At 34.7% G+C, this 9,138-nt stretch overlaps 1 protein-coding gene across 31 annotated transcripts in view; it reads right to left on the reverse strand.

The window, feature by feature from the left end:
* Positions 1-9,138, reverse strand: part of NRXN1 (neurexin 1) — a 1,021,444-nt gene that overhangs the window by 936,753 nt on the left and 75,553 nt on the right. The gene's annotated exons all lie outside the window — the stretch shown is intronic.

Raw genomic sequence — 9,138 nt, forward strand, 5'->3', positions numbered from 1 at the left:
CTTAGAGTTTTAGAATTTCAAAACTGAAATGAGTATTGCCTTGTATAACAGGTGAAAAAAATCAAATCAAAGGCCTATTTTCATAACACGTGATAACACTTTGGTTAACTGGCCTCTGCGTCACAACTCTGAATATAACTCCAAAAGGAATGGTATCAATAACAATCAAAGTTGCTTAAAAAGATTTCATCTAGCACACCAGACCAAAGCTGCATGCTCCCTAACTAAAGGTAGTACTACAAACTGGGCTAAAATCTGTTTTCTTTTCACGTGAATTTTAAAGAAGAAACTGGAATTCTAATTTTCTTGCTGACAGATTCTTATACTGAAAGGCTTGAAAAAATAATCAGAAATAATCAATTAACTAACCCTCCCCCAAAAGGGCATATGAAACCACATATATCAGAAATTGCAAGTAAATTCAAAATTTGAGACATTTAAAATTTGTCTGCTTCACGTAACAATGGGGTTTACATATAATCTTACTTTCATTTTACAGATGAAATAGTCAGGCCCAGAGGGGCTACTAATACGTAAGACTAATACATAAGCTACTAATACACAAACAACCAGACATACTGTCCAAGACCATTTCTAGGCTTCTTTCTAGACCAGTCCTGTCCAACAGAACTTTCTATAAAAATGAAAATGTTCTATAAAACCTAGCACTGGATTATGATCCTAACCAAGACTAGCCTTCTCCATGTAACTTTTCCCATCAAGAATCATGTCCTAGGAAATATTCTATAGGCCTTGCAAAGATCTGAATGAGAAGCAATCATCTCAATAAAAATTTCTATCTGTGAAGAACTTCTGTGCAGAACTGGGAAAATAAAAGAAGTTTCATGATCTAGCCCAGATCAGCCTTCCACAAAAAAAGTAAAGAAAAACGCACTGTGAAATTACTCTCAGAAAATAATACATGTTGCAGAGATACTAAAAACATGTTAGAAAATAGTAAAGAAAAGGAAATAATTTCTTGCAGGTGTACTTTCTGATTTTTCCAGGGAACTCCTAAGGACAGTTACTTAAGAAGCAAATTTCATTTGTGGAGGACCTTGACATTTGATTTCTGACAAATGATGGAAGGGACTGGAGAGGAGACATTTAAGAACTAACTTCTATCTGATAAAATCAAAATTGGCTTTAGTATTCAAAATATGCAGAGTTTGATTGTTTTTGTTTAAATATAATTAAAATGAAACTTGTAGATCTTATTTCAGAATTGATTTTTCACATGGCTAAAACAGTGAGCAAGATAACCTAGTGCTATAAAACTGGGGGATGTGCCTTTAACTTGCCAGCTGTTATACACAAATAAAAGCACAACAAAAAAAAAATGGAAGAGCTGATCCCTTTTAAGCGCTGGTTCCAGACAGGATGGAAAATGGGCCTTGGCCTCTTGGCTGAGGCAGCAGGCACAGCAGCAGAAGTCCACAGCTAGGCTGAGAGATTAGGAATTCCAGTCCTAATGAGGACTCCATCACAAACTACTTTCTAATGGGACACTGGGCAGGTCATTTCACATTCTGAGCCTTAATTCCTTCATATTTAAAATGAAAAATAATGAAACCTGCCTCATAGGATTATTTTAAGAATAAATTAGTAAGACTCATACAAAATGTGAAACATGTAGCTGATAGGTAATGGACAACCAATTAATTATTTCCCTAATTCTATTAAATCATTCTGTAAGAGCAAATAGGGAAAAAAATTTTAATTAAATCTAACTTTAATCTTAACATATTTAAACAACTATTTTTTTTTACCCTATACTTCTATCTTGCAAAAGGAAGTTATATACAGAGTAACAGCAAGAATTTGAATGCCAACTGATTTCCAAAATGGTGCAGTATAATTAGGAAATTCATGAGTCAAATTCCTATTTTGCCTGCCATGTAAAGGCTAATCATTTGTTTGTTTTCTGTAAGAAGGGCTTGATTAAAGTCTCTTGCAGCAATAATTAAATAACCCTGTGCTTGAAGGATACAGGCTCAGCTGGCACTGCAGTGTTCTAGAACCCATAATTAATGCACAGGGGCATTTACACCATCAGTACAAATATAAGTTTCTTTTTTGGAATTACCTTGGTGTTTTCTGTCCACTACTACACATTTATAAACACAGTGTAATACAAACAGCATTGTAACATCTACATACAGCCTCTACTTCAGGTCAGGATCTAGATGAGGAGTTTGCAAACTTTTCTATAAAGGGCCAGATAGTGAATATTTTAAGATTTACAGGCCATATGATCTTTGTTGCAACTACTTCAGCTCTATCATGGCAGTGTCAAAGCAGTCACAAACAATACATACACAAATGTATATGGCTGTATTCCAGTAAAAAAAAAACTTTATTAAAAAAAGTAAAACAGGTATTGAGCCAGATTTTAGCCCAATGGTCTATGTGACTACAGGTCATAGTTTGCCTAACCTTGAACCGTAGTCTGCTGACTACCCCTGACCTAGATCCTAATTCCCAGGTAGTACAATGTGCAGTACTATCTTAGAAAACCATTATTTACACAACAGGTAAGGGCAGGGGAGTATAAACCTGGTATGAAAACTTGACATGTTTCTGAACCTAAGTTATTTTGCCTCCTCAAATATAAGCTGGAAAAACTCTGACAAATTAAATTACTCCAAGTTTGCTGTAAAAATCAAGTGAGTCAAGATTTGAAAGCATTTTGAAAACAATATGCCACATATTTGCTTGTGAATATTATTGTTGTTGTCATTGCTATTATTAGTAGTAATTGCTACTCTTTTCAGCTCTATGTTTAAAGACCCCTGGAAATCACATCTACTCTGGGATATCCTCAGAGGATTCAAACTGCATACAACTCACTCAGAGCTGCTCGAGCAATCTAGAATTTGAGAAAGATCAGGCAGGCCTGGAAGCCTGTGGAACTGCCATCCTAAGGCTAGCACTTCCTAACGTCAGCCCCAAGATGCATTAGTCATGAGAGATGTTTTTCAAGAAGTCCTTCACCAGTACATTTGGAAACAATGCACATAACATTATAAACATGAGTATATGACTACACCATGAGCACAGTACTAAAGAACTCCTTGACAAATACGTTTGGAACACTTCTACCTCTCTTTCAGAGATTCACAGTGCATAATTACAAACTGAGGATGCTGAAATGTCCTGCAATAAATAAACTATATACCTCTGTTCAACACAGTATTTTCCTAATTTATTTGTGTAGAAAATCTTTGTTTTGAGGGTGAAGCCTATTAATAGTGTTCCCCAGAACACACACTGGAAAAATCTGTCATTTGGACTATGATACTCCTTTCGCCCCAGGTGTAGGGAAACTGCCACACAACTCTCACACTTGGCAGCATTAGAGCAGTGACACACATTTAGCTATTTACTTACATTTCACCAATGTGTCATTATACTGAGATTTTTACTTATAAACAATCAAACCAACCAACCAAATTTATAAGATATTATAACCAACCAACCAAATTTATAAGATATTATCAGTGTATTATCAATACACTTTAAGAAGGGAGATAGAAAATAAATTTCAAATGTCAAATATCTGTGATTTGAACTTTGAAAAATAACAACAAACACATCTACTGGAGATAATATAAAGTGGTAGAAACAAAGAACTTTGCACTTAAAGCACTGAAATCCATTAAAAACCAAATTAATTCTTGCTTTTCCTTAAAGTTGCTTAAACTATTCAGCAGGAAAAAAGGTTGAAAAAGAATTGCATAGTTCATCGATTTCCTATAAATGGCTTCCTAACTACAAGATTTCTTCTGAAGGCTTTTTTACATACTATTTAATCAAAAAAAGGCAGTCCTGTTCTCCTGGCAAACCCTTACTGGACAGTGATTATCTGAGTTATGGTGGGTCTTTAACTTCCCGGCTTCTTTCCTTTGCAACCAAAAATTTCTTCAATAACAGAGGTATACATTTTTGTCCAATGTCAATTTGGATACTAGATGTTTGGACTGACTTTTGGAATTAAACATATAAATTAATCAAAAGCAACCAATATTTAAAGAAAATATACAAGATATCTTATTTCTAGCATCTAGCACAGTCCCTCACATACAGTAGGCATTCAAAATATACATACTGAAAGAGTAAATAATGAGATGAATCAAAGACACTTGTCAACTACGTTAGCTTAAGTATACAATTACTTATCCATAATTTTTATTGATTAGAAATATCTTCCCAAACTGAATACCCAATAATTCACAAAAACTGAAACAAGTAAAATGATAACCTGTTATAACAGTTACTTGTTTCAACATCACAACCACTGTTTGCCCATGCACAGAAATGGAGAACTAAGATACTTTATGCTAGACAAGCTGATAAACCCATCCACGCTGCAAAGACGCTGGGCAGAATAAATTTTTATTATAGTGCTTAGATTATACTGTGGAGTCTCTCCTAGTACTTTGAAGGATTAAAAACCATCAACACTAATCCAGCATCATAAAATTCTTTTACAGAGTAATAGAGCAATCTTCTGTCAGGTGCTCAGGACAAAGTATACATCCAAATAGAGCAACTGATATAAAACTTATGAAAGTTCATAATATCTACTTAACAGTGTACTTCCTAAATTTTTTTTCACATTAGTGAAAAGGAAAAAAAAACCTTTTTTTCATCATTCTGAGTATCAATTCTTACAGGCTTGTGCAATCTGTAAAGTATTGGCTTCATTTATTCAGGTAGAAAAATGGTTCCTACCAGATCCCTTTGCCACTTACGAAACATTTGCTTATTTCAAAATAAGTTAAAAATCCATGCAATTACCAATTTTGTCTTAAAATATATTAATATTTCAAAACACACTTCTCAGACATGCTCATAATGCATATCGTATATAGATAACACATTCTGCTTCAGTGAAAATGTAAAAGTCTTTTGTCTCTAAGTGTACTGTAAAAGATTTCCTAAGGTGATTTTTGCTCTCTTTTATCTTTTAATGCATGCACCTCTTAACATTTTAGTATCGACAATTTTAAAAATCATCATATGACTGTTATCTATTCTGGAAGAATCAATAAAGCCTTCCATGGCAATTCAAAGAGATCCAAAACTTCGCGTAATTAAATCAGATACTATTTTAAAATATTTATATGGACTAATTATTGATAATACTTACATACTTTTTTTAAGTGAAACAGCCAGGTGACAAATTAAACCATAAAAACACTCTTCAATCAAATTGTACATGGAACACAATTTCAGTCAAAAGTATTAAAAAATACGGTAAGTGCTCTTTCTTCAACTGTGGGCATAAAACCCAATAGATGACTAATCATTTTGTACAACTGCAGTAAATGCGATGTCAGGAAATAAAATAATGAGAATCAAAATTACAAATACTGATAGGCAGGTTAACACTTTCCAAATTATGTTCACTCCTTTGAGGTTCACTGGTTGCTCCGGACTTACTAAAATTTGTCTCACTGATTTAGTTCTCACCCGCATTAAGAAGAATTCTGATGTTGGAGGGAGCAACTGATACACACTGTCCCCCAGGCTTCTCATATAATAAGAATAATTAAGAGCTTTTTTTGAACCTCAGAGCAGCCACATGATAGACAGCTCTCTCTTTCAGGCAGTCCCTAATTGAGCCCAGTTATTTTTTCTCTGTGCTTTATAGTCAAGACACCAAACTGAATTATAGAAGTTGTGAAGCTCTATTTTTATTAGACCTTGTAGATAATTTACAATTAGGGACAATGAAAGAGATAACACTTCCCCCTGAAGAGTTCCCAGAACATTGAGTTTACTGAGTACATGCTTCCATGAATTCAAAATGGCTTATTCGCCAGTTTTAGATCTGTTCTTGGGGTTCACCAAGAAAACTTGGTGCAGAAACTGAGTACCAAGAAGCAGAAAACAAACACTAGATCTGTTCTATACACCCAAGGGAATAAATACACTTAACTAGTCCAGCATCTGTTAATAAGCAGACCTGTGCCTAGGACTGTGCTGGCAGAAGCTGAAGATGAAGAACCTGAAAACACACAACTCTTATCACTATCTTATCCAGTTTATTAAAATTACATAAATACATTTTATTACATATTCTCATTTCCAAAGTAAGGCATGGGGATCAAAAGAAAATTAAGGGAAAAAAATCTACTATTCAAACACACAGTATTGAGCAGATATAGGGACTTGGTTAAATAAATGGGATGAAAGTGTGTTTGGTTTTAAATATGTCTGATTTAGTCACTTACCTTTCATTTCAATTCTGACGTTTCCAAGGGTCAGAAAATGACATCAAGAAATAGACTTGGCTGAACAGTTTACCCATACTCATACTGAAACACATCCTTTAAAAAATCATTAATATAGTCACACATTAAAAAACCGGGAAACATGAGGGATAAAGGCACAGTACTGATTTGATAATTCCACTGTCTCTAAAATAAAAAAGTCACTCTCTCCTTCTTCCCCGTGCTCCAGACATACTGCAGTGTTTTCCAATGTGAACATATTTCTGAGCTGATACATTAGGTATGGTTTCATTCCTACTCAGGCCTTCATTCTCCTAAGAGCTTCTCAATGTTTCTGAAAGGAAAGGATCTTCTGACATCTTGGAAAAATTGGGAGCGTGAAATAAGAACTAGGCTGGAGAGCTTCTACTTGCACTGCCAGCACTTGCCATGCACAAACAGTTGTAACTGTGCATTTCATAGGTCAGATATTCCTACAGATGAGTGGTTCCAGAGCCACAAACAGGCTTTTCTGGATATCATGTGCATACATGTCACCTATTTCTTCTCAACATGTATGTGCACAAGAAAGATTCTGGAAAAACTACAATTCAATTAAAGTTTACACCATCCTCTGGGTATCTTGCTACCTTATATAAATGTGAGGGCCACAGAGATTATTTAAGACAAAAATGTGTATGCAAGTCCTGGTCACTTATGTGTTAAGCAAAATAACAATATGTGAACCATCTCCTGGCCTAATGTTTAGTGAAACATATAAATGTTCGCAACAGTTTTACACTCACAGTTTCTTTTCTCAAAGTGGTGGGATAAACTAGCTGAATTTACTCTTCTTTTGTAGAATCTATTAATCTTCAAAGACATGTTTCAAGATCTTAGCTTCACTATTTCAAATAGTGAAGCTATATAGAAAGGAAAATGGAATTGGATGGGCCTTAAGATACCAACAAAAAAAATAAAAGAAATATTTATAATAATGTGAAATTTTATACTTTATTCTTACCAGTTTCTCAGAATATATATGTGACAATTCATGCTGGCTTTCATTGGAAAATAAGTTAACTCAGTGAATCTAAGTTAACCTCATGAGTTTCTTCTTTTTAAGAATAAAAGAAAGCAGATGAAAAGCAAATACTACCAATAAACTGAAGACTGCATGCTATATATGCATAGCAGGGTTTCCTCCCTTTATTGCTACTGACATATTGGGCTGGAGAATTCTTTCTTGTTGGGCCCTGTCCTGTCCATTTTAGGATGTTAAGTAGTATCCCTTGCATCTAGCCATTAAATGCCACTATCACCCTCCCACCCTCCACCAAATCACCCCTAGCTGAGAACGACAGCTCGACAGTAAGGTGAAAGGCGAAAAATTTTTGGTAACAAGGAGCACTAACACTATCTGTGTACTTGAGTTTATGCTAACAATGTTATACAAAGGATATCTTATTTCCTAATCACAGATACAACTTCAGTTCTCATTATCATTTGTTTTATGAAAGAAAAATCTGAGTCTCCAAGATATTAAATAACCTGACAGTTCTGGTCTGTAATAGGTAATAGTCAGCAAATTATATAATGGCTTTGGAAAGCCAACGTATCTGAACACTCCTTTCACAGGTACATGGCAGAGGTCTGAAATTTTATCAGGATACCTTAGTTCTGATGTAATTAAAAATATGAAGTAAAACTAGAAGTCCCTATATGACAGAAGTAGTACGTTGGGAGTTAAATTTATCAGATTTTATTAAATTGCTCAGTAACAGCAGCTAGAAATAAGCACTGGGAGAGCCTTGGCTCAACGTCCAGGATATTTCTGGGGAGATGCACCTTCAAGATAACATGAGGGCTGAAAAGGGATGAGATGAAAGACTGACTCGAGGCAACCAATGTCAGTGTAGCGGATTTAACTGAGGGGAGAAATTTGTACTTCAAAAGAAGGAGAGAGAGTAAATAAAATAAATTGTGCCTAGCTCCTTATTTGTCTACAGCAATGGTTCTCAAAGAGTAGTACTACCCTAGAGGCACAAATCTTTTACATCTGTGACCTCATATACCTATATATATTCCACAAGGATAGAGGTGCTGTGCTGGCTTAGTGGGTAGGGGTCAGGGATGACAGAAGTCCTGCAATGCAAAGGACAGTCGGTATGCTCCATGCAGCTTTCAAATGCCCCACTAGATAACCATCTACACAAATAACCTGTTTATAATTATCTGTGCCTACCACCTAATTTTAAGCAAATGAACACCAAGCATTTTTTGCACACTTTTCTATTTCTTTCTGTTTTGTTTTTTTTTTTTAAAGAATTCAACTACTTTGTAAAGTTGGAGAACTACAGAACTTATTTGGTTTGGAAATTTACCGAGAGTTGTTCAGCAATTAAAAAAACAGTCGTCAACTGCAACACTTCCCATAGTATGAGTCACCAATATAACACACCTCCATTAGCGTGCAAATGTGGCTTCATATTCATGGAGCTTCTACATTTAGGTATAAGCAGCTGACTGCCTTTGATGCCTTCTATTCTTCACATGCCTGAACATTTGCATATTGAGATACACAGAATTTCATAAAAATAGCTTTCCTCATATGCTTCCTTTATATTAATAATATGGAATTACATTGCTTTTAAAAATTAAGTGTTATATAATCCATGTCACCTATCTTATTTTACTAGATTATCTTATTTATGAATTTTAATCTAGGATAGTAAAACGGGGCCTTTTTAAATATGCTTTATGAGAAGAATACATTGAAACTTGAGACCCTGATAAAAGTTCTATCTTCTCTCGTGTGTACAAATACTACAACAAAATGATAAACCTAATAAACACTGTTGTTTGTAACAATGGACCAGATAACTCATTAAAAAGAGCATTCAACAATGTAAAACTCTTT

This window comes from Camelus ferus, chromosome 15, assembly GCF_009834535.1.
Source record: "Camelus ferus isolate YT-003-E chromosome 15, BCGSAC_Cfer_1.0, whole genome shotgun sequence".
In the NCBI taxonomy this organism is placed as follows: Eukaryota; Metazoa; Chordata; class Mammalia; order Artiodactyla; family Camelidae; genus Camelus; species Camelus ferus.